The 26,344-nt window shown below is 40.8% G+C and overlaps 1 protein-coding gene across 1 annotated transcript in view; it reads left to right on the top strand.

Moving 5' to 3' along the window:
* Nucleotides 1-26,344, top strand: part of LOC150077503 (vasopressin V1a receptor-like) — a 66,574-nt gene that overhangs the window by 25,254 nt on the left and 14,976 nt on the right. The gene's annotated exons all lie outside the window — the stretch shown is intronic.

Genomic DNA, 26,344 nt, shown 5'->3' with positions numbered 1-26,344 from the left:
AAGGATGCGAATAAGTAATGTGTCCTAGTTAAGATGTAAAATACCATCACATTTTCATGCATAAAATTCCAACCAGAGAACATGAGCAATTCATGTAAATTATATAAACAAATTAATATTAATTTATTGCAAAATACAGCAAGCCCATCACAGCACTAGGCAAGGGGCATAAATTCAGTCCAAAGGAGATAAATATAAAAGCAAATACGGCGCAGAATTCATATATACATTAACAACGAATAGTAATTATAATGATAAAAAATATATATTGCAGAGCACCACATTTGCTCTCGGATGCATTTACTGAGTTGCAAGCAAGCTGCTGTTTTTATTTCTCATCACTTGATTGGAAATCTGACCTGGCTCCGTTAGGCTTCTGTCAGAGTGGAGTAATCTCTTGTAATCAATGCTGTGATAACTTATGAGGTGAAGGGATGCAGTGGAGGACATTCTGTCCAATTTTTTGAGTCTGGGGAGTTTGTATTTGAATTGTTGTTGGTTTCTTGAATTTTCTCTGTTGGGGAGCTATTATGTTGGCTAAGTTTGGTCAGTCGCTTGCAGAGGTAATTAACTTAGCAAGAAACATGACTCCAGACTTGTTGACCATCTGTCAACCATGTTTGACATGTTTGTGTTCAAGTTTTCATAAAGCTGTTGCTTGGATACTGTATGGGGAAAATAAAGTTTACTATTCAGCCATCTAAGAACTCAATACTCTAGGGCAAGGAATTTCTTGAAGGTAATTTGAGAAACACCGGACCAAATTTCAGAGGAATAAGACAGAATGGGAAAGATGCATGTCTGAACATGACTTTTCTGTCTTTAATTGCTGCTGTTTCTTGTTTGGTTAGCCATTTTGCTTTCTGAATTTTTTGAGTAATATATAAATAGCGAGAATTAAAGAAGAGACTTTTGTTAAAAACAACTCCTAGGTCTATGTGAGCATATACATTTGGAATTGAAACATCTGCAATTTTAATCTCTATGTGGTTTCGTTGTTTCTGTAAGGAATAAATTATTTGAGCAAATTTGTTTGCATTTATAGTCAGATTTTGATATGATTTGGATTTTATTGGCACATTAGCAACTAAGGCTATAATGCGCCAAATCCAGGTCATGTATAAAAAGTTAAACATTCAGTGACCTAATTAGTTATGCCACCATGTCGAGATATAACATAGACATAAAAGGTATAAAAGTCAAAAATATATCAACAAAAAATAACAATACAATTTCAAATACGAGTAAAGACGTTTACTGATTTTAAATAGCTCAAAACAGCAGACACATGGTCATTGTCGGATAAAATCTGACTGAGTGTAGAAGGCTCAGCGAGATAACTGAACGCGGTAAAATAAAAATCACGTCCGTGTCTAAATCGTGGACACTCGGTTAAAATGTGACGTATACTTAAAATGGTGTCACAGTTCTCACACATAGGAGAGTCATCTGCCCTCAGCAGAAATGCATGTGTAAGAGGACTGTGTCCTATGCGGAGGCGAGCTAAAACAACTTCCTCTCTGCCATTCCTGCGCAGACTAGACTGCCAATGTGGGATTACAAGCTTTATCTGATAGGGCTTGTTTGCGACTTGCTCATACCAAGATTGTTGCCATTGGGACAGTAATTTAGCGTGTATTAGCTACCTGAAGGCAATAAGTGTTGTGGGGTTCTGGTGACCTGGCCGCAGCATCTGCCAGTTCATTTCCCACGATCCCAATGTGGCTTAGAATCTATGATGAGGATTAAATGTATGAGGATTATACCTCATACCGGATAAAGCCTGCAGTGTACTTAAAGAGTCAGTGTACACCATACGCCTTTGATACCTATGGGTTTTAATGTGGTCCAAGGCTAACTCTATAGCATACAACTCAGCTGCATTTCGGGGGAATCTTTCCAGATATTGAACGACCTGGAAAGATAGAAGCAGATGCAACAGACAACTCCGAGCCATCAGTGAAGTCAGGCAAGAATTTATAGTCAGATCTTCGGATACTTGGCGATTCCGCATATCTGTAAATTCGCATCATGGCTAACCTTGCAAATGTCATCACAGGATTTGGAAATAAACAACTTTAAATCATCGGCATAAGCAAGCAGATTTGGATTTGATGTTCCTGTAGAAGTCGTCGTAAGGCTGCTGAAAATATAGTGCTGGAGAGAACCCCTCTTTCAGGAATGCCTGTTGTCGTTGTGATGAGAATATTATCGGTATTAATGGGGAAGAGGAGCTGTCTGTGATTTCGGCTGTGCTATAGATAGGATATAACCACTGTGCCAATGAGAAAATGATTTTTTAGTATTTCAAATTATTTTTTTGTGATCAATTTTGTCGAAAGCACCTTTGATGTCTAAGTAAAAGACATCACATCATGCTTTTTCTTTAAACGCGTTTGGATGCGCACAACGGTGTCAGCTAGGCTTGTTATTGTGGAGCTCTCCCCAGAACCAAAATGCATGTTGACCGCATTTTGAAGATATGGCAGTATGATCTTAATTTTAGTGATTATTGATAATACAGAAATTGGGCGATAGCCTGAATTATTATTACTACTAGCTTGTTTTGGAATCAGCGTAATTCTAAAAGACTTCCATAGGCTTGGAAGGAATGGCTGGGAAGTGAATCTGGAAATGATATGCACTAAAGAATCAATGATGAATGTACTGGACATTTTAATAATAAAACTAGGGATGCCGTCAGGGCCTTCAGTGCTATCAAATCGTAATTGGTTTATAATTTGCTGAACTGTATTCTTGTTTACAAGTAACAGGGCTTGACTAGAAGGCATTTCATGTTGCACGCAATTTGCTTGTTTTTAAGAATTGATTTCTTTAAATCTGTTTTGCATATCTTCAGTGCAGATGTCAAAATTGCATGTTTCCATATTGGATTTTATCCATTCCAAAAGCTGATCATGCTGTAAGGTAGCTCTTGTTTTTGAAAAAAAAAATGCTCTTTTACTATGCTTGAGCCTGAACATTAAATATTTTTTGTACGACTGAATTGTTTTCAGTTGAAATATAATGCTCTGCTCCTTTTATACTTTATGTATGCTGATTAAGTGCCGTACTTCTTCCAATGCCTGTAGCAGTTTTGTTTTCTTTTAAAGTATGGTTTTAGATGGGATTTGAACCATACTTTGGATTGAAAAGAAAGCCTTACAAGTTTGGATGCTGACTCTGTTTTTAATTTATTCTATTATTTTATTAGTAGGAAGGTGGGATCCTGAACATGTATATTTTTGAGAGAATTCCATGGGCAATATTTCAAGAGCTACAAAAACTTTTCTTTCTGAAAGAATTTAATTGATGATATTCTTCGGGTGATTTCCAGAGGAGGGCAAGGATTCTCCCCCCAGGAAATTGCTGCTTGCAGTTCTATACCTTTGTGGTCAGATCTAAATGTAATGTTGTTGCTAAGTTTTTTCTTGAAGTAGAATATTAGGGTATTACAAGATGAAGCGCTTGATCACCTTTATTAACAGTGAAGTTGATTATTTTAGCTCCTAGAACTAATAAGAAGTCGAACAGCAACTTCATTTGTAAATCATATTTGGGCAGGGGAAGATTAAAGTTGTCCATTATAATTATGTTAGGTTGAGGCTTATGAGCAGTGGTGATCCAGGTTATTACTTCATTAATGATATTATCAGTAGGTCTAGGCGAAATATAAAGCAGTGAATCTCTAACTTGGATCAGAAGAGAAATTCCTTCAAAGTTATGAACAGGAGATTTAGGTGTAAATAACTTTAAATGTTAGATTTTAAATTAATTGCTGACCCTCCAACTCTTCGATTAATCCTGGATGTCATGTATGGCATGTAGTCGAGAATTTTTGCTGTAGGAATCCTGAAGAGGTTCCTGCATCCACGTTTCAACTAAACAAAATGTCCTGATATTCTTCAACTAAAAGTGCAATAAGCGTAGACCGTTTATTTTTTTTACTTCTTACATTCTGAAGAAAAATGCTGAGATGAAGATACAGTGGCGGACAAAAAAAATAACATTTGTAGTAAAACGTATAAGATAGTTTGATTACAGTCATTTTGTTTGTCGCAAAGCAAAGGTATTGCGTCAGATAACGCTTCTATTGCATCAGGCAGTAATTGCAAGGTTTCTATAAATCAGCCGTTTCTATAAATACGGCGTTGAAAGGGTATACACGCTCATTAGTATCCTGTTTTGTGGAGGCGCAAGCATGGTTCCATATGTTCAGTTGACACAAAGAAAAAAAAAGTGAATCTGTTGATCTGTCCCAGGAAGGGTTTTCTACTCGTGCTATCGCTGATAAAATAGGCTGCCACCAGTCAACAGTATTCCGGTGCTGAAATTAAAGCGTGAAACCGGTGATGTGAAGAGAAAACCTGGATCAGGCCGTAAGAGAATGACTACGCCTTCCCATGATGAATATTTGAAACGGCTATGCCTTCGTAATCGCCATGCTAGTGCTCCTGGTCTAATTTGTTGTTGTATTTGGGTTTTTTTTTTTTGGCACAAGGGCCTCTTGGGCCATATTGTGCCTGTTCGATATTTGCTTATCACAAATTTCTCATGTTATTGTGATCATAGGCTGTTATAGAGATTTATCTGTTTCAAATAAGTAAACAGTTCTTCCAAATTTGCATCATTGCCAAGAATCTGCAATAAGGTTATTGGTTCCTTCAAATGGGATAGGGAGGTAAAGGTTGATTTCCTGGTAGTTGAAAGTTGGGGACATTCAATGAGAATATGATATATTGTCAACTGCGACTGGCACAACAAACACTGAGGAGGGTTCTCTCCCGCTCCTGGTCTAAAACTGCACTTTGAAATGGCCTGTAGTGTTGAAACATGTGCACGAACTACCCAAAGACGGCTTTCAGAATGTGGTCTGCATGCCTATCGGCACAAGAAGCAGCCTTTGTTGATCGAACAAATGAGAAAAAATCCACTTGCCTTTGGCTAAACCGCATGTTTCATGGACAAAAGAGCAATGGGAAACAGTCATCTTTCCTGGCGAATCGAAATTCAACTGCATAGCTCGGATGGGTAGCGATATGTGAGAAGACGTAAATCTGAGGCATACCATCTTGACTGCATAACACCCACTGTAAAGTTCCCCGCCGGTCAGATGGTCTGGGGATGCATAACAAGCAAAGGGATGAATTAATTTTATTAACGGAATGGTGAATGCAGAAACCTACACTGCTATCTTGGAGGAGTGCCTGAAACCCGTTATTAGGGATCACCACACAGAGGTCCAAAACTGCATTTTTCAACAGGACTCGGCACATTGCCACACAGCAAAATTGATGAGTTTTACGCTACTTAGATTTATTGAGTTTGTCTTCTTGTCTCACAAGGCTTAAAACATACATACACCGATGTTTTCCCTCGTTTTTCTCTCTTAAGGTGCAGTCATACCTCAGAAATGCTGTCATTACAACGTTGTACTGGCCCGGATTTGAACCCTATTGAAAATTGCTGGTAAATAATGTCGTCTAAAATTGCTCAGAACAAGCCAACAAGTAATATTCAGCTGGAGGAGAGCAATGTAAGGATGTGGTACCACGAAATTTGGTCAACCGTATAACCAGAAGTTGATTAACTCTATGCCAGATCGTTGTAAGGCTGTAATTGCAGCTCGAGGAGGAACAACAAAATATTGAGGACTTATTTTGCTGATTTACAGTACATAATAATATTACGTTAACTTGTAATTTCAGATTGTACACATAAATGCAATAAAATGTATGTTGGGTTGTCATGATTGCCATATGCATGATTTCTCATATCCATTAATTATGCATTTTACCCTTTGGGAAGATATTTATGGCAATTAGGTATATCTTAGGTATATCAGGTGGAGTGTTTTTATTGGATTTCATTCACAGAGACATATATCCCATCTCACAATTCGTTTCGAACTTTTCTGCAACCCACAATGCAGCTCAAAACAATATTTGAAAAATTTACAAGTGATGCAGTATTTTTGTTCGCCACTGTAGTTGTTAGAAGTATGTTTGCAAGCAGATGTATTAGTTGGAAGGATATATGATGAACTATGATGCGAACGAGGTTCGGTATTCTCTAGCTACGCAGACAGTTCAAGATTGAGAGTTAGACGTTAACTTCTCACTATAGTTGTTGCCAGAACCTCGAATAGTTCCACTAAATGGCATGACGAGTATACCATTCGGCCAGATATCAAGATTTTGATACTTTTAAAGGTCACAATCCTTTAGCTCAATTCTGAAGGATGCGTATGTGGGGTGTTTGCGCGTATGGCTTTAGTTAGTTGTCTCATTGCAAATTCTAAGCCAAGCAGAATACTATTTGATTACGTCTTGTGGTTTGAGACACGTTAAAGTGCACGTTTCTTTAATTTTTGTAGTCTGGTTGCAAAATATATTCTGAGGAAACAGACACCATGATGCGTCTATGAATTGCCGTTGGTAAAACCCACGAAGCCTTTATACTAGACTGAGGGGAATACGTGTAAAAAGCTCATAAAATACTTCCTGGCTAATATTTATCGAAATGGACTTACGATTGCAATCGAGCCGTTTTGATATGCGGTGATGTGTTTAGCAGCACAAGGGCAACCTGGGCCAAAATGTGCTTATTCTAATATTTGGAAGGGTGCTTTATTTGACTTTAGAAATTTTCATGAAGTCTGGTTTAAGGTAAATAAAACTCATCCAGATTAGCATTGTTCCCCAATAGATGGGCTATATAGTGTATAGTGTATTAAGGTCTAACGACACCAGGGGTTCCCCCATCTCCGCGTAGTTTGCATTGTCGTGTGATACAGTACACTGTACAGGCCAGGGATTTAAAAGTATATGGATATTATGGTATGTAGTGTCGTGTACCTTTGTTCTTCTGGCCATTTATCCGCTGGGACCCTGGTGGGTTCCAACGTTTCACACTCTAAGCCCTGTGGAGTTTGAGTTTGAGTTTGATTTGGGTTTTATTGGCGCATTAGCAACTTAGGCTATAATGCGCCAAGACCAGGTCATGTATAAAAGAGTAAACTTTCAGTGACCTAATTAATTAGGTCACTATGTCAAAAAATTTAGCAAATGTATAAAAGGTAAATCAACAAAAATTCACAATAAAATGTAAATTTTATATATAAGCGAAAACGTTTATTGATTTTAAAAAGCTAAAAACAGCAGACACGTGGTCATTGTCGGATAAAATCTGGCTGAGTGTATAAGGCTCAGCCAGATGACTAAAAGCGGTAAAATAAAAATCACGTTCAGGGGTAAAACGTGGACACACGGTTAAAATGTGATAAATAGTTAAAATGGTGCCACAGTTCTCGCACATAGGACAGTCATCTGCCCTCAGCAGAAAAGCATGTGTAAGATGACTGTGTCCTATGCGGAGGCGAGCTAAAACAACTTCCTCTCTGCGGTTCCTGCGCAGACTAGACTGCCAATGTCCGATTACAGGCTTTATCTGATAGAGCTTGTTTGTGACTTGCTCATACCAAAATCGTTGCCATTGGGAATTAATCTTTTGGTGTATTATTTGCCTGTAGTCTGTATAGGGGACTAACAGGCAATACGTGTTTTGGGGTTCTGGTGATCTGGCCGCAGCATCAGCCAGTTCATTTCCCCTGATCCCAATGTGGCTTGGGATCCAGCAGAAACGGATATCGAGTGAACTCTCAAACAAAGAATGTAAAGTCTGCTGAACCCGGGTCAATATTGGATGAGGATTATATCTCATCCCCGATAAAGCCTGCAGTGTACTTGAAGAGTCAGTGTACACCATACATCTTTGATGCTTCCGGGTTTTAATGTGGTCCAAGGCTACCTCTAAGCATACAACTCAGCTGTATATATGCTGCATTCGAGGGGAATCTTCCCAGATATAGTACAATCTGGAAAGACAGCAGCAGATCCTACAGACAACTCTGACTTCGAGCCATCAGTGAACACAGGCAAGAAATCAGAGTAATCGGATCGATGGGCAGCATAGAGTTGTTGGTAGACAGAGGACGGAGTTATGGCTTTACCCCAACTTTTTATGGAGAAGTCACATGATGGTAAGCGAGCATGCTTGATTTGATTTGATTTGATTTAAGAATTCTTGGCGCAAGAGGTTGGTTGGTTGGTTGAGTTTTATTGGCGCATCAGCAACTATGGCTATAATGCGCCAAAACCTTGTCATAAAAGGTAAAAAAGTTTCAGTGACCTACTGAATTAGGTCACTACGTCAGGTTATAAAAACAAGTATAAACTGTAACAGACAAATATCAGTAAATAAGTAACAATGGAAAATCTTAAAATAAGATTTTTAAATATGATTAAAAAGGTTTACTGATTTTAGGAAATTATAAATAGCAGACACATGGTCATTGTCGGATAAAATCTGACTGAGTGTATACGGCTCAGTCAGATGGTTAAAAGCGGTAAAACGAGCATTTCTAAAACTGGTACAGTCAACTAAAACGTGTCTGATTGTTAAGATTGTGCCACAGGACACACACATAGGAGGGTCATCAGCCCTCAGCAAAAACGAATGTGTCAAATGACTATGTCCTATGCGGGTCCGGGCAAGAACAACTTCCTCCTTACGATTCCTGCGCAGACTAGACTGCCACGGTTCAATTACAGGCTTTATACGATACAGTTTATTCCCAGTCTGTCTATTCCACAAATCCTGCCATTGGGAGTGTATCTTCTGCTGTATAGTTTTCCTGTAGTCTGTATAGGGGACTGACAGGCAGCGATTATTATTAGGGATTGCTGATTTGGCTGCGGTGTCAGCCAAATCATTTCCCCTAATCCCAATGTGGCTGGGAATCCAGCAGAAGCGGATATCATATTCACGTTCATGGAGAACGCGAATCTTCTGCTGAATGCTAGACAGAACTGGATGATCATTATATCTCACAGATATTAAAGCCTGTAACGCACTGAGAGAGTCGGAATATAAAATAAACCGATGGTATTGGCATTCACTAATGTGATCCAAGGCTAACTTTATAGCGTGCAGCTCTGCAGTAAATATGCTGCATTCAGAGGGAATCTGCTCCGATGTAGTGCTGTCTCTAAAGACAGCAGCAGATCCCACATATGATTCCGCCTTCGAGCCGTCTGTGTAGACTGGCGCGAAGTCAGAATGTTCAGCTCGGTGTGCTGAAAAAAGCTGCAGGTAGACAGACGATGGAGTGTCCGACTTTCCCCAATTTCTAAGGGACAAGTCACATGCCGGGACATGAGCATGCCAGGGTGGAAGGGGTTGCTTTGGTGTTTGGGCAACCCTGTCTACCTTTATATTAAATTCTTTGAGTAGCTCTTGGACACGAATACCAAAAGGACGATTGGCAGTCTTACGGGTGTTGTACAAATTTTCCCATCGTGGCTCAAAAACGGTTAGCCACGTAGGGTGGTCTGGCAGGGATTTCAGTTTTAGAGCGTAGTTTAGAGACAACTGCTTACGTCGAAGCGATAATGGCGGTTCGTTTGCTTCGACGTATAAGCTCTGGACAGGAGATGTGCGATATGCTCCAATAGCGGTACGGAGAGCCAGATGATGGACAGGATCGAGCCAACGAAGTACACTGTCTCTGGCCGAATTGTATACCAGGGACCCGTAATCCAGTCTGGATCGTACAAGTGCACGATAGATGCGTAGTAGGGTGCATCGATCCGCACCCCAAGATGTTGAGGAAAGAGAGCGCAGAATATTTAGCCCTCTTGTGCACTTTGTGCGGAGTTGACGGATGTGATCCAGAAAGGTCAGCTTTTTATCGAATACGAGTCCCAAGAATTTTGTGTCCGCTGCTATTGGAATTACATGTTGTCCGAGCTTTAATTCAGGTTCAGGATGAAGATTACGCTTACGACAAAAGTGTACGCAAACGGTCTTCTCCGGCGAGAACCTGAAGCCATTAGCAAGAGCCCAGGAGTTGAGGCGATCAATAGCTTTCTGCAGTTGTCTTTCAATAACCCTCATGTTGCATGACTGACAAAATATGCTAAAGTCATCAACATAGAGGGCACAGTTTACAGTTGAAGGAAGTTGTTCTGTGATTGAATTCACTTTGATGGCAAAAAGCGTGACACTTAATACTGATCCTTGTGGTACTCCCTCCTCTTGGCTGAAGGAGCGAGAGAGTGAGGATCCCACACGAACTTGGAACGATCGATTGGCTAAAAAGTTTTGAATAAAAAAGGGCAGATGCCCTCTTAGGCCTAGGCTATGTAAGTCTTTCAAAATGCCAAATCTCCAAGTTGTGTCATACGCTTTCTCCATGTCAAAGAACACCGACACCAAGTGTTCCCGTTTTAGGAAAGCATCCCGGATGGATGCTTCCATTCTAATAAGATGGTCCAAAGTGGACCGGTTCCTTCGGAAGCCGCACTGGATGTTGGAGAGAAGGTCATTTGACTCGAGATAACATATTAAGCGAGAATTAACCATTCTCTCCAGGATTTTGCACAGACAGCTAGTCAGAGCAATAGGACGATAGTTGGTGGTGACTTTTGGATCCTTTCCTGGCTTAGGGAAGGCAAGGACGATTGCCTTTCGCCAGGAGTCCGGAAACTGCCCCTCAGTAAAGATTCTGTTATACAGAAGGAGCAGACAATCCATAGATTTTGGTGAAAGGTGTTTAATCATTTCATAATGGATGCCATCTGGTCCAACAGCACTTGCTTTGGAAAGAGTGAGGGCTCTTTTCAGTTCCTCTATAGTGAATGCCCCGTTGTAAGGATAGAGGCCCTTGGTCTTAAAATTAAGTGCCTGTTTTTCTAGTTTATATTTCAGGACCAGGAACTCTGGGGAATACGAAGATGTTGCGGAGATGTTAGAGAATGTTTCCCCAAGAGCATTGGCTATTGCAGTTGGATCTGCAATAGCGCATCCATTATAATCTAGGATTGAAGAAGGGTGGGATGTATATTTTCCCTTCATTTTCCGGATTTTATCCCAGACTACCTTAGAATTGGTAGCCTGGTTAATAGATGATGTAAAACGGATCCATGATTCCTTTTGACTCTGACGGCGAATGTAGCGTGCTTTGGCTCGTGCACGCTTGAAGGCTATTAGATTAACAGTGGTAGGATATCGGCGGAATATCCCCCACGCTTTGTTTTGAGCCTTTTTTGCTGCTGTGCATTGGGAATTCCACCAAGGTTTGGGAAATGGTGGAAACCGGGCAGATGTTTTTGGAACAGCATTCGCAGCTGCTTGGACAATGATTTCTGTGATGTACGTTACTGCGTCATTGATAGGCTCCTGACTGACTGTACTGAGGTCAAAATTTGCCTGATGTTGGAAGGCATTCCAGTCAGCCTGATCAAACTTCCACCGTGGTAACCTAAAAGGAAGACACGGTCTCCCACTGTGTAACAAGGTTATCACAGGGAAGTGATCACTTCCGTATGGATTCTCCTCCACTTCCCAAGTGAGTGAAGGGAGTAGAGAAGGGGAGCAGATAGAGAGATCAATGGCAGAAAACGTACGGGTAGGCATATGGAAGAAGGTGTTTGTTCCAGTATTTAGAAGGGAAAGGTCATTGTCATTGAGCATACGCTCTATGACTCGTCCCCTTCCGTTGATGTTAGCACTACCCCACAGGGTGTTATGTCCATTAAAATCTCCAAGAAGTAAGAAAGGGGGAGGCAACTGCGATACAAGATCATCAAGGTCTTCCTGGGAGATGTCAGTCCCAGGTGGCAAATAAATAGAGCACACAGTTAATAAAAATCCCACTGTCAGGCGAATTGCAACAGCCTCAATGCTGGTTGTAATTAGCAAGGGCTGAACTGGGGTCTGATTACCCACAAGGATAGCCACTCCTCCATGAGCAGGACCATCCGCAATTCTATCCTTACGAAAGATTGTGATGTTATGCAGGGTGGGATCATCATTTGCCTTTAGATAAGTCTCCTGCAAGCAAAAGCAAACTGGCTCGTGCTTTTGCAGGAGGGCCTTGATGTCATCAGTATTTCGCCGGAATCCACGACAATTCCATTGTAGGAATTTAGCCATTACTTTGGCTTGGTGGGTCCATCAGGCGGCTTCCGAGGTGCTGAGGGCTTACTTTTGTCAGTCTTGGATTTATCTTTTTTGGGGAAGAATGGACGCTGTCCCGTGTCCATTTCTTCCTCCGCAAAGAGTTCCAAGACAGATTCATCCTGTACCTCCTTGTTCTCTACATCCATTGTTTCTGTTCTTACTGCAGGCTCTTTACCACTTGGTTTTGGTAGTGGTGGAGCGCTAGGAGGTACGGATATAGGAGTGGCAACTGACTGTGTTTTTTTGGTGGGCTTTTGAGAACTCAATAAATAGCGTGCAATCGGGGTGAATGACTCTTTTGGTGGTATAGTCATCTCAGTTTGTGTCCCGATAGTGCACTTAGCAGAAACCTTCTGGGCGTATGAAGGTTTCCCGCTATTTACTGGTTGGATACGTTTTCTGGCCTCTGGGTAGGAGATATTCAGCTCTGTTTTTAACTTTTGGATCTCTTTTTCATCCTTCCACCGCTGACATGCTCTAGAGTAGGCGGGATGCTCTTCTTGGCAATTGACACAGATAGGTTTTGGAGCTGAGCATTCCTTGCTCTCGTGGTCTTTAACACCACATCGAGCACAGGCAGGATTACCACGACAAGATGTTTGTGAGTGGCCGTATTTTTGGCATCTAAAGCACCGCAGTGGGTTTGGGATATAAATCCTCACTGGGCAGTTTAGATAGCCTGCCTTTATGGAACTTGGAGGCCGTGGGGTATTAAACGTTAGGATGAGAACTCGGGTAGGGACGAGATTCCCATCCTTTCTCATCGATATTCTTTTGACAGCTGTCACTCCTTGGTCTTTTAATTCAGAGCAGATCTCTTCTTCAGAAACATGAAGAAGGTCCCACTCTGATATGACGCCACGTGAAGAATTTAGAGTTTTGTGAGGGGTTACGATGATAGGTATTCCCCCTATGGATGTAGCCTTTATGATTTTTTCCGCTTGCTTGGTGGTAGAAGCTTCGACCAAAAGGTCGCCAGAACGCAGTCTTTTTACAGATTTTGGTGAACCTGCCAACCCTTCTAATCCTTTCTGGATGAAGAAGGGTGACATCTTTCCAATGGACTGCTCTCCAGTTGAATGGAGAATGAGGAAAAGCGGTGTCACTGATGGTGGTGGTGTTTCCTCAGTTCTGGCTCTTTTTGCAGAGGTGTTATCTGCGTCATGATCTCGATTAGGTAGGGGCCTTGTTGGGGCCCCAGAAGAATTGGGATTTAAATTACTCATAGGAGTAAAAAGAAAATGTCTGATGCCTAAGTACCTCACCCACCACGGAGCCCTACGAGGGGGCGCCCACTCGTGAACTAGCAGGTACTGCGTACACGAGTGGGACGCCGAGTTCGCTTAGAACACCATACCCACGTTACCAATAAGTCTTTATCCCGTCCCAGGACCATAGGGAGGGAGACTTATTGGAACGCAGTTGACCCTAGCAGTATAATACCACCCGCCGATTGATCCCAGTCGAGCCGGTCCGGGACCACCCGTCTCGTCGAAGCAGGGGCCAAAGTGGTGTATTAAGGCTGGGCCCCTCAACCACCAGGATCCCCCTTTCCGCTTCCACGGGTCGCGGCGCACGGCTGCACACGCCGGATTCCAATGGTGTAACCCTGGAACCAAGGTATGGGCGTTGGATCCCAGTGATGCTAATCTGGTAAACCAGCAGCATCACTGGGAGGTCCCCTCACCACGTACAGGTGCCCACGTTGAGGGGTGGCGCAAGAGCTACTGTGGCTAAAATGCGCCTGTAAGATTTAATATATCGGTTTTGTTCTAATTGGTATATTGCTGCTAATAATTTCCAAGAGTAATAGGTAATATTTAGTTTTATATTTGATTATAGTAATTTATTTTCTTGAGGAACTGAAAAACATCTGCTATATTTTTTCTATCTTCCAGTATGGTTTTGAGAGTGAGGGAGTGATGTTTGTTTAGCTCTTTGAAGGAGTTTCGGCGATCATCTGCAAAGGCTGGACAAGTAATCAGTACATGTTCTACTGTTTGTTGTGTGTGACAGATAGGACATAGGGGTGGATCTTCTCCTCGCAAAAGATAAGAGTGACTGAAATATGTGTGTCCTATCCTTAACCTAGCAAGTATCACTTCATCGCGTCTATTTTTCTGAATGCTGGATTTCCATGGTTGGAGTAATCTTTTAATCTGATGCAATTTGTTAGTGGTAAGTACTTGCCATTGCTGCTGCCAGTGATGTATCCCACTGTGATCAATAACGCGTTTGTAGTCTGAGAAAGAGATATATTCTGATGCGGAAATATTGTTGTTGGCTTCTTTAGCAGCTCTGTCTGCTTGTTCGTTACCATGTATTCCGACATGGCTTGGGATCCAGCAAAATCTAATGTTACGATGTTGTTCAAGGAGTTTGGATATTCTGTATTGAATCTGCTGTTGTAGTGGATGTTTGTTAGAACTGATATTTTGTATTGCCATCCTGGAACTACGAGAGTCAGTAAAAATTATGCTGTTTTGAAAACTTGAATGGTCGATTTCGTTTAGTGCTAACATAATGGCTTGCAGTTCTGCAGTATAAATGCTACAGTCTTTTGGGAGTTTTTGGGCCAATGTGATGTCAGAAAAGTAAACTGCCGCTCCCACATGAGAATCAGTTTTGGATCCATCTGTATATAAAAAGCAATGATCTGAAAATTGTGCCTTATAAGCAGCGTGCAGCTGTTGATGGTTTATATGGGAAAGGGTTTGTTTGTCCCAGAAGTGGAAGGAGAAGTCGCATAAAGGTTGTCTGATTATCCATGGTGGGGTAGACTGCTTCGTCAGCGGAATTATGTTATCTAGGTTAAGCTCTCTACTGAGAAGAAGGTTTTTTAATCTTACATTCGCAGGTTTATTGATTCTTTGTTGTTGCTGATAATGTTGTTCCCATTCAGAAGTAAAAAGAGTTTTGTGTAGAGGGTGATCTGGTAAGGATTTTATTTTAGCTGCATAAGAGAGTAATTGATTTTGTCTTCTGATTTGCAGAGGAGGTTCTTGAGCTTCGGCGTACAGGCTCTGCACGGGTGAGGTGCGGAAAGCTCCAAGGGCTAAACGGAGTGCGCAGTGATGTACCGGATCGAGCCATCTCAGGGCACTAGGTCTTGCCGAATCATAGACTGGGGCACCATAGTCTAGCTTAGACCGAATGAGAAGGCGATATAAACGTAGTAGGATTGTCCTGTCTGCTCCCCAGGATATAGCGGATAGGACCTTCAAGATGTTCATTTTCTTCAAACAGTGGACTCTTATGTGACTGATATGCTCTAGGAAAGTCAGTTTTTTGTCAAAAACTAATCCTAAGAAACGGACACTATTTTCAACTGGGATGATCTGTTCTTTCAGCCTGAGTTCTGGGTCTGGATGGAGATTCCTTTTTCTGCAGAAATGTATACATGCAGTCTTTTGTACCGATATTCTATATCCATTTCTTTCTGTCCATTGTATGACTCTGTTAATGGCTACTTGCAATTGCCGCTCTATTGTCCTCATATGCTGCGCTTGATAAGAAATGCTGAAATCATCAGCATAAACAGTTGTGAAGATATTGTTTGGAATTTGTTCTAGTATTGTGCTGAAGTGGATTGCAAAAAGTGTGGCACTAAGTACAGATCCTTGAGGGACCCCTTCTTCTTGATAAAATATATTGGAAAGTGTATTGTTCATTCGAACTTGGAAGGTCCGATTCTTAAGGAAATTGCATACGTAGAGGGGTAGATGTCCTCTAAGGCCAAGTTGATGTAATCTTTTAAGTATACCATATCGCCACGTGGTATCGTATGCCTTTTGGATGTCAAAATTAACCATGACTTGGTGTTGTTTCCTGAGAAACGCATTTCTTACTTGATTTTCCAGTTGTATAAGTACATCCAAGGTACAGCGATTTTTTCTGAAGCCAAATTGTTCTGAGTTGAGAAGATCATTATTTTCTAGATACCATGTTAGTCTATTGTTGACCATTTTCTCTAAGATCTTGCCTAAGCAGCTGGTCAAAGCTATGGGACGATAGTTCTGTGGGTCTGATAGATCTTTTCCCTGTTTTGGGAGAGCTAGTATTATTGCGTGGTGCCATTTTTTTGGGAAAGAATTTTCCAAGTATATTTTGTTGTATAGATCTAACAGCGCTAATTGGGACTGTTCATCTAATTGTTGTATCATTGCATAATGGATTTCATCAGGACCGACTGCGCTGTGTTTTGCCTGCACTAGAGTTTGTTTTAGTTCTGCTACTGTGAGCGGCAAGTTGTATTGTTCACACTGATTGCTAGAAAAGTTTAGTTTTATTTTTTCGGCCTCTTTCTTGTATGTTTTGAAAGCAGTGGGGTATGCACAATTAGCAGATGTATTCGAAAAATTTTCACCAAGCACATTGACTATATCTAAGGTATTTGTAACCAGCTGTCCCTTCCAATCTAGCAAGGGAGAGGGGTTTGATTGAGAATTATTTGTCATCCTTCTGATCTTTTTCCAGATAAGTGTAGCTGGTGTGGAAATAGTTATAGTGGATGCAAATTTCATCCAAGCAGCTTTTTTGCTTATTTTTTGCACTTTCCTGACCTTAGCTCTGGCTCTCTTGAATTGTATCAGATTGTCTGTTGTTGGATTTCTGCGAAAGAGGTTCCAGGTTCTATTTCTCTCTTTTTTAGCTTCCCAGCACTCTTTGTTCCACCATGGTTTTGGATATATTCTAATGTTAGAAGATGTTTTAGGTATTGTCTTTTCGGCAGCTTGAAGCATACTATCAGTAACATAGGCTACTGATGTTTGTACTGATTCTCGTTTAATAATGTTGCAGTCTAACTTGGCTAGTAACCTGAATGTTTCCCAATCTGCATCATATATTTTCCACCTGGGGTGCCTACTGACTTGACATGGTGTTTTCGTCGTGATTTTCAAAATAATAGGGTAGTGGTCGCTACTCAATGGAGTCTCGTGCACGCTCCATTTAGTCATAGGGAACAGTGTTGGGGAACAGATTGATAAGTCTATTGCAGAACTGCTTTTTGATGGAAGGTGGAAATATGTGTGTGTGCCGTCATTTAAAATCATTAGGTTGTTCTCGACAATTAATTTTTCTATTTGCTTACCCTTTTGGTCTATTTTGGGATCGCCCCATAGTGGGTGATGTCCATTTAGGTCACCTAAGATAAAGAATGGAGGTGGTAGCTGAGTGATCAGCTCTTCGAAATCCTTAAACTGGAATTCTTGATTAGGGGGTATATATATTGAGGCTATGGTAATGTTGAAGCCTATTGCTAGACGGGCTGCAACTGCTTCTAATGGTGTGTTCAATGGTATTGTTTGGGAAGGTACATGTCTGTTAACTAATATTGCAACTCCTCCTCTCGTTGTTCCATTCGTTATGCGATCCTTTCTATATATGATATAATTTTTGATTATACTATTGTCCTGTGGTTTTAAATATGTTTCTTGTAGGCAGATACTTAGTGGGTGATACTGGGTGATGAGGTCTATAACATCGTTAGTGTTTGAGCGAAAACCTCGACAGTTCCATTGGATAATTGTACCTGTCATTTGAGGTTAGATGTTCCCTCGGATTGCTTCCTTGGGGCTGATTTAACTTTGTCTACCTTAATTTTATCTTTCTTTGAAAAGTATGGTCTACCCGTATCCATTTCTTCTTCAGTGAAGATTTCGAGGACTGGTTCCTCTCCTTGGTTTCTTGCATCTGTATCCATTTGTTCTGAAATCTTTTTCCCTGTACTACCTAGCTTTTCTTTGTTTCCTTTTCTCCTTACATTTTCTGAATTATCTGGTGGGAAAGATAACGGAGTATTGATAATCTTTTCTTGTTTTTGTGATGGAGATGGTTTGTAAAACTCACGAACCCATTCTGAGATGGATTCTCCTGGGGGGATTGTGACATCCGTTTGTGTGCCACAACATTTTGAATTGGGTAATTTAATTTCCGGAGCCTTTTTGGTTGTGGTAATCTGCGCATAAGAAGGTTTGTTTGCTATATTTATTATAATCGCCTTTTTAGCTTCCTGATATGAAACTCCATTTTCTGCTTTGTATTTTTGTATCATTTTTTCCTTCTTCCAAATTTCACACTCCTTTGAATATGCGGTGTGTTCCCCTTTACAATTTACACATTTATGGTTTCCAGCTGTGCAAGTAGAAGTGGCATGTTCTTGCGAACCACAGTTTGCACATGTTAGTTTTCCTCTGCATACTGTCTGTGAGTGACCAAACTTCTGACAGTTGAAACAACGGAGAGGGTTCGGGATGTACGGTCTTATATTGCAGTGTAGATATCCAGCTTTTACTGATCTGGGCGCTTTAGGTGTGTTGAAGGTGAGTATCAGATTCCTGGTGGGGGTGATTATCCCTTCTTTTTTAATTGTAATTCTTTTAACACTTATGACTCCTTGTTCCTGAAGCTCGATTTGAATTTCCTCTTCGGGCACATTTAGAAGGTCCCATTCCGTAATGACACCTTTTGAGGTATTTAATGTATTGTGTGGGGATACCGTTACTGGTATTCCTGCAAAGGTTGTCATTTGTAATAATTTTTCGGAGTGTTTAGCGTTGGCTGTTTCTACCAAAATGTCGCCTGATTTTAGTCTTTTAACTTGTTTTGGTGGGCCGACATAACTCTCAAGAGTTTTTTGTATGAGAAAGGGTGACAATTGCCCTACCGCTTTCTCAGTCTTTGAATGTATAATAATGTATGTTGGGGAAATTAAAATTTTAACGTCTGTTTTTAATCTCTTTGTGGAGACAGAGTCATTTGTATCGCCTTTTCTGATTGCCTTAGAGGTGTCTCCGAAAGAACTAGATTTCTCATATCTTGGGTCAGTTCTATTCGGGTCCGTTGACCCAGTGGATTCCTGGGTATTGGAGTCAGTTCGCTCCATTTCGCCCTGGAAGGGAGAGCTTTTCCCTTCCAGGTTACCGGCCCCGCCACGTGGAGGCAGGAGCAGTGCCACCCCTGTGACCAAGCACTAGGAGGTTAGTAATTAATATATAACCAAAAAATAAAAGAGAGAGAGAAGGTTGCTTTCCTTCTTAATCTAGTAAAGTTGCTTTCTTTACTATGGATTATTTAATTGTGTGTTAATAAATGCTTTAAATAAGGAAACGATTTCTACTTCAAGAAAGAGCGCTAATTCAGAGCAAAGTCACTTGATCACAGAATCGCTTGGCACTTGGGGCCAAGCGAGCATGCCAGGGTGGAAGTAAATGCCTTGGTGACTTTGCAACATTGTCTACCGTAATGTTGAGCTCTCTGAGCAGATCTTGGACACGGATGCCAAAGGATCGGTTAGCAGTCTGACGGGTTTTATAAAGCGTTTCCCATCGTGGCTCAAAAACACAAGCCCACGTTGGGTTGTCTGGCAGGGATTTTAGTTTGAAGGTATAGTTTAGCGACAATTGCTTTCGTCGGAGCAATAGTGGTGGTTCACCTGCTTCGACGTATAAACTCTGGACGGGAGATGTTCTGAATGCTCCAGTTGCAGTACGGATGGCTTGGTGGTGCAGTGGGTCTAGCCACCGTAGTACGCTATTTCTAGCCGATGCGTACACTTGGGACCCATAGTCTAATTTTGAACGAACAAGTGTACGATAAAGACGCAGTAAAGTGCATCGGTCTGCCCCCCATTTATTTGAGGAGATGGCACGAAGGAGATTCAATCCCCTCGTGCACCTTGTTCGCAGTTGACGGATATGTGGTAAAAATGTCAACTTCTTATCGAATGTGAGACCTAAGAATTTTGTCTCAGGTACTACTGGAATGATGTGTTGTCCAAGTTTGAGTTCTGGTTCAGGGTGAAGGTTCCGTTTGCGACAAAAATGTACGCAGACGGTCTTCTGTGGTGATAGCCTGAAACCATTAGCCATTGCCCAAGTTTTTACATGGTCAATGGCATGCTGCAATTGTCGTTCAATAACCCTCATGTTGCATGACTGACAGAAGATGGTAAAGTCATCAACAAAGAGGGCGCTGTTTACGGTTGGAGGAAGTTGTTCAGTAATAGAATTAACTTTGATAGCGAAAAGCGTAACACTTAACACTGACCCTTGGGGGACTCCTTCTTCTTGACAAAAAGATTGAGAATAAACAGAGCCGACACGAACTTGGAATGACCGATTCAATAAGAAATTTTTAATGAAGAGGGCTAGATGGCCCCTCAGACCCAGATCATGGATATCCTTTAAGATTCCAAATCTCCAGGCCGTGTCATACGCTTTTTCGATATCAAAGAAAATTGACACCAGGTGTTCACGTTTAAGGAAAGCATCTCGGATAGATGTTTCCAGTCTTATAAGATGGTCAAGTGTTGACCTGTTCCTTCGGAAACCACATTGAACTTTGGAAAGGCGGTCATTCCCTTCTAAATACCACATGAGACGGGCATTCACCATCCTTTCCAGGATCTTGCACAAGCAGCTTGTCAAAGCAATGGGACGGTAATTACTCGGAGATTTTGGATCTTTTCCTGGTTTTGGAAACGCAAGCACGATTGCCTTATGCCAGGAGTCCGGAAACTCATCTTCAAGATAAACTCTGTTGTACAAACAGAGCAACTGATCCAGAGATTGAGACGAAAGATGTTTTATCATCTCATAATGGATGTCATCCGGCCCTACGGCACTCGCCTGGGATAGTGATAGTGCCGCTTTCATTTCCCATTCAGTGAAGGGTTGATTGTATTCTTCACAGTTCTTTGACGACAATTTCAAAGGTTGCCTTTCAACATTTTGTTTGAGGGCCAGAAACTCAGGGTGGTAAGATGTTTTGGCAGACACTTTAGCAAATACCTCCCCAAGAGTATTTGCAATTGCAGTTTGGTCTGCAATTGCAGATCCATTATACTCCAGAATCGAAAAAGGGTGGGATATATATTTCCCCTTCATTTTTCGGACTTTATCCCACACAAGCTTAGATGATGAAGCCTGATTGATAGAAGATGTGAATTTGATCCAAGATTCCTTCTGACTCTGACGTCTTACGTAACGTGCTTTCGCACGTGCACGTTTGAATGTTATTAAGTTATCTGCGGTGGGGTACCGGCGAAAAATACCCCACGCCTTGTTTTGAGACTTTCTTGCTGCAGTGCAATTGGAATTCCACCAGGGTTTTGGAAATGGTGGAAACCGAGACGAAGTCTTTGGTATTGCAATTGCCGCTGCTAGGACAACAGCGTCTGTAATGTACTTTACCGCGTCATTAATCGGTTCCTTGCTGACTGTGTTGATATCAAATAGTGCTAGATTTTTGAAGGCATTCCAGTCAGCGTGACCGATAAGCCCTGTGGAGGCAGACCAGGTACACCAAGTAATTTGTTTTACTCTGGCAGGCCCTGCCACCTAATTTCCTCAGATTTCAATGGCCTGGGCCTAAAAAAAAAAAAATTGGGGAGATAACGCTAGAATTGGAAAAGCCTGGTGAACGCGGTTTAATTTTGTCAAATTTAAATTTGGACGTGTGGGACGTGTGCTAGTGTACAGACAGAGTAGGGGAGAAAGACTGAAGGTTGGGGGGAAAAGTCTGAAGTATGAAAAGAGAAGACGACCCCAATTATTTCCAGTGGGGCATGCCCATGCCCCACCAAGAGAAAGTGGGTGAGGTTATGTGCCCTACCCAGATCATCAACTGACGAGGTGGCAGCTTAGCTGCATTCAAAGTCTTGGTTGGAAACACTGCCATTACAAGATTGGAGTCGTTTGGCCAACAGATTGCCCAGAGTCATGGAACGGATGCCATGGAGAAACTAAAAAAAAACAGGACGACCAAGAAGGACGTGGATAGAGGGCGTGAAAGCAATCATGAATATAAGAGGACTGGTGGACGGAGATTGGGAAGATAGAAGAAAATGAAAAAAAATATAATAAAGAAATGGCCATTCGATGTTAGGTTGAGGAGAACCGTTGTAACAACGGAATAAATCCCAAGGGGGGAGGGAGAGAGAGAGTGTATGAGTCTTCCAAATATTTAACCACTGATCTTTAAAGATATGTCGGATATGTGTTTGGAAATCTATATATGGTACTTGGTAAGATGGAGCTACGCCAGAGAGAAGAAAAGAGGCGATGATTTCTACTGCACGGCGATCCGGGAGAGGTTCCATTAATTTTGTGAAGTTATCCCTGGTATTTTAAAATTAAAGTAATATTTTTAATTACGGCTGAGAGCTGTTTGGCAACTCTACATTACTTATCGATTGAGCACTTCCATGTTGATAGTGTTGTATTCTCTCTACAGTATTTACTTCGATGTTTATAGTGATCGAGAAACAAAAAAATTCCGGTTGCCATATCACAGACAGTTAATGACTTCTGAGACAAAGTTTAATAACTCTGCTTTACGACAATGAATCTGAAATAAATTGGCTGTGAGCGCGTTCCCATACAATGGTACGAAATTAATTTTGTTGCTCATGTTGGGCATAGACTTAAAATTAATCCTTCAGTAAGCTTCTGAAAGCAGAAGAAGATTTAAGGACACAATAAGTTATCTTTTAAAGATCGATATTGTTTGTTGAGATGGCAGTCTATCGCATCTTCAAATAAATTCTCACGAACCATGAGGGATTATGTAGAGGAGATGAGAGCATATCTCCACATAACATGCCTCATTCACTTTATGAATAATCCGAAAAAAGTAATTTAGTTCTGGTTTTTGCGAACAACCGTTGCTAAAATCCGATTTAGTTTTTTCGGTTGAAACCCATTCACTTAGAAACCCAACTAAAGAAGAAATGATTTAAGAAAGTCGGATCAGTGTAACAGTGATGTTTCGTAAATCTTCTGTTTATCGGAATAAGGTAGAACCAAAGTATTTATGCGTATTGCTGAAGATTTCATAATAAGATAGGTTCTAAAGAACTTTCTAAAGCTGAAATTATGAGGATGTGGAACGAATTTTAATATAAAATGCAAACTAATGCAGTTCACTGTGCCGGAGGGTAATTTGTCTTTTAAAAGGAATGGTGCATTTATTTTGTCTTCATAAGAGAATGACATTTTTTTTTTGTTCACAACAGGAACGTTTAACGTTACATCTACGCCACCAAGTCCTTGATGCAATGCCAAATCATAAATCAACCGCTGTCACACGCTTTTGATATAAAGAAGTGATAAAAACAGTGAATTTACATGTTATTGAAAATTAATATACGCCATACTAAACTTTCGGATGCAAAAGGTGCTTTCAATATCTTTGATTCAAGGACAAAACCAAACCGAACAAAAGACAATTATTAATGCAAGTGCAGTTATTATTTTTTTTTTTTCAAACGATCCCACTATTGACGTTCTAAATGTGTGCCTGATAGATCAGTGCATCATGAAATAACACCCAACCAGTTGTTTGATCAAGAGAGCCACTTAAAAAAATATCACGAAGGGATATTGAGGAAGAATTCAAAGGAGTAGTAGTGGTACACATAAAATGCACAAGGGCAACTGAGGCAATTCCTATATTATACTGTATTTTTATATAATAATTTCATCCCCCTTTTGCAGAAAAATTCGTACATGCGCATGTGGATCAGACTAATCCTAACTCACATAATTTACTTCTCAAACCAGTTATTAAATAGCAAGTATTCATGTAAAACCACTTATTTTTCTTATGATCAACATTAAAGGTCACATTAGGTATAAACATCCTAGTCAACTCCTGTCTCACTAATATTCCACTTATCTTGCCACGTACTAATTTATTTAAACATTGTATTCTTATCATATCTTCCGATCACTCCCTATATCATTAGTAATGTTCAAAAAAGTTATTTGTCTACCCTTCCTCGTATAATAGCTAAATGCCCTATAAACATAAAGATCTAAAGGAAGAGTCCCTGCAATAACCTGCAGGGCTTTGACATGCAGAGATATATTTTCGTGTCACTCCATGTGGATGTTGTTGTGGGGGTTTCATGGCGCATAAGCAACTTTGGCTATAATGCGCCTATTCATTTCTATTAAAGGAAAAGGGAAAGAATCGTACTGCCTGAAATGTCCTTAATCAGAAAAGATTAAAAATTCTAATTTGCTTCAGAAAACAGAAGAATTCAGATATATTTGCCTTGTCACCTATCAAATTCTCTAGGGTTATTGGTTGTTGAAGGATAACCAGTGATTGCAGGGTTGAAAATCTGTCTTGTTTATAATAGGGGCAGTCAATGAGAATGTGTTTAACAGTCATATTTATATAGCAATGTGGACATTGTGGTGGATCATCTCCTGTGAGTAAATGAAAATGGGTCAGGTAAGTATGACCTATTCTTACTCTTGAAAGAATTACTTCTTCTCGTCTTGATGTCCGGACACTGGAGGGCCAGATTTTCGGAACCTGTTTAATCTGAAAGAGTTTATTATTCGTTTGGGAATGCCATAGTGCTGTCCATTCTGTTAGGCATGCAGCATGAATCATTAGCGCATAGTCTGAGGCTGGGACAGGGATATTGGTGAAATCTAAGCTGGTTGGGTTTTTTGCAGCTTTATCAGCCTGTTCGTTGCCTAAAATACCAGAATGTGCTGGTATCCAGCAGAAGGCGACCAGTTGGTGACGTTCTTTAATCTTTAGTAATAAATTTCTAATTTCAATTATAACAGGGTGAAATTTATCTGAGGAACTACACAAAGCGTTGATTGAGCTGAGGGAATCAGTGTAAACTACTGATTTTAATGAGCAGTCAGGAGGGAGATTTTTTAAAGCTAGTTTAATTGCGAATAGCTCAGCTGAGAAGATACTGAATTCAGGAGGAAGGGCTGCTGATACAATTGTATTCGGAAACACTGCAGCTGCTCCAACCTTTGAATTTGATTTAGAGCCATCTGTGTATATTGGTAAAAAATCAATATATTTTTGAGTGTGAACAGCATGAACTTGTCTGATATTTGATGATTGCAAGATATTCTTTCCCCACTGACAGAGGTAAGTGTCACAGGTCGGTATAGGAGGTGGAACCCATGGTGGTTGAGCACAAGTGGCGACTTGTTGTACGGAATGGATGGATACATTCCAAACCTGCAGTAGTTCAAGGAGGCGATGACCAGTTGGTTTTATTATGCTAGGTTTATTTCTGTACAGATTTTCAAATGGCGGATTGAAAAGATATAGCTGAATGGGATGTGAGGCACAACTTTGTATCTTGACAGAATACTTCATCAAAAGCAATTTCCTACGTAAAGATAGTGGCGGCTCGTGAGCATCAATGTAAAGGCTATGTGCTGGCGATGTTCTGAATGCGCCAAGTGCAATCCTCAGTGCACTGTGTTGTACTGGATCAAGCCAGCGTAATGCGCTCTTTCTGGCAGAGTCATAAATGGGAGCTCCATAATCAAGACGAGATCTGATTAATGCCCTGTATAATCGAAGAAGGGAGGTACGATCTGCACCCCACGTTTGTGCAGATAAAGCTCTGAGTATGTTTATCTTTTTTAAGCAGGCAGTACGTACTTTTTTAATGTGCTCTAAGAAATTTAGCTTGTTGTCCATGATTAAACCTAGAAATCTAATATTACTAGTGACTGGGATGGAGATATTAGAGATGTAAAGTTCAGGATCCAGATGAAGTTTGCGTTGTCTACAAAAATGGATAGCAACTGTTTTCTGCTGCGAAAGCCTGTAGCCGTTAAGACTGGCCCATTGCTGTATTTTATTTAATGATATCTGAAGCTTGTTTGTTTGTTTGTTTGTTTCGGGATTTATTGGGCGCATCGGCAACTATGACCATAGTGCGCCATACATATGATAGTTATGCATGCTATTTCTTCTCAATTACAGAAAATGGAAAAAGAAACCAGAAAATAATTTTTTTCCCTAACTAAAGGAGGTGATATACTTTAATCATCTTCAGAAAGTTATATATGCTTGAGACATTTGTTTCATTGTTTAAAATTGAGGTAAGTGTAGGATCTTTTGTTGTGGCTGAAGTGCAAAGAATCTGGCGTTCTCTTGTATATTTTGTGCATTCGACCAGAATGTGTTTCACTGAGAGCAGTGTATTACAGTGATGACATTGAGGGGGTATTTCTCCTCTTAAAAGATAACCATGAGTGATATTTGTGTGGCCTATTCGCAGTCGAGCCAAAATTACCTCTTGATGTCGGATTGAACTAAAGCTGGAAGGCCATCGCTCAAGGTTTGGCTTGATACTTCGAAGTTTATTATTAGGTTGATTTTCCCATGATAACTGCCATTGGCACATGCATTTTTTCTGGATTATTGGTCGATAGTCTTGATGAGGCACTTTCCACTTTTTCTCGGGTGGTAGGTGAGCTGATTTGGCAGCATTGTCCGCTAGTTCATTTCTAGGAATTCCCATATGTCCTGGGACCCA

This window comes from Mastigoproctus giganteus, chromosome 12 (genome assembly GCF_048544385.1).
Source record: "Mastigoproctus giganteus isolate SK-2022 chromosome 12, ASM4854438v1, whole genome shotgun sequence".
NCBI lineage: Eukaryota > Metazoa > Arthropoda > Arachnida > Uropygi > Thelyphonidae > Mastigoproctus > Mastigoproctus giganteus.
Note: the sequence above shows the minus strand (reverse complement) of the source record. Positions and strands in the feature narration are given on the sequence as shown.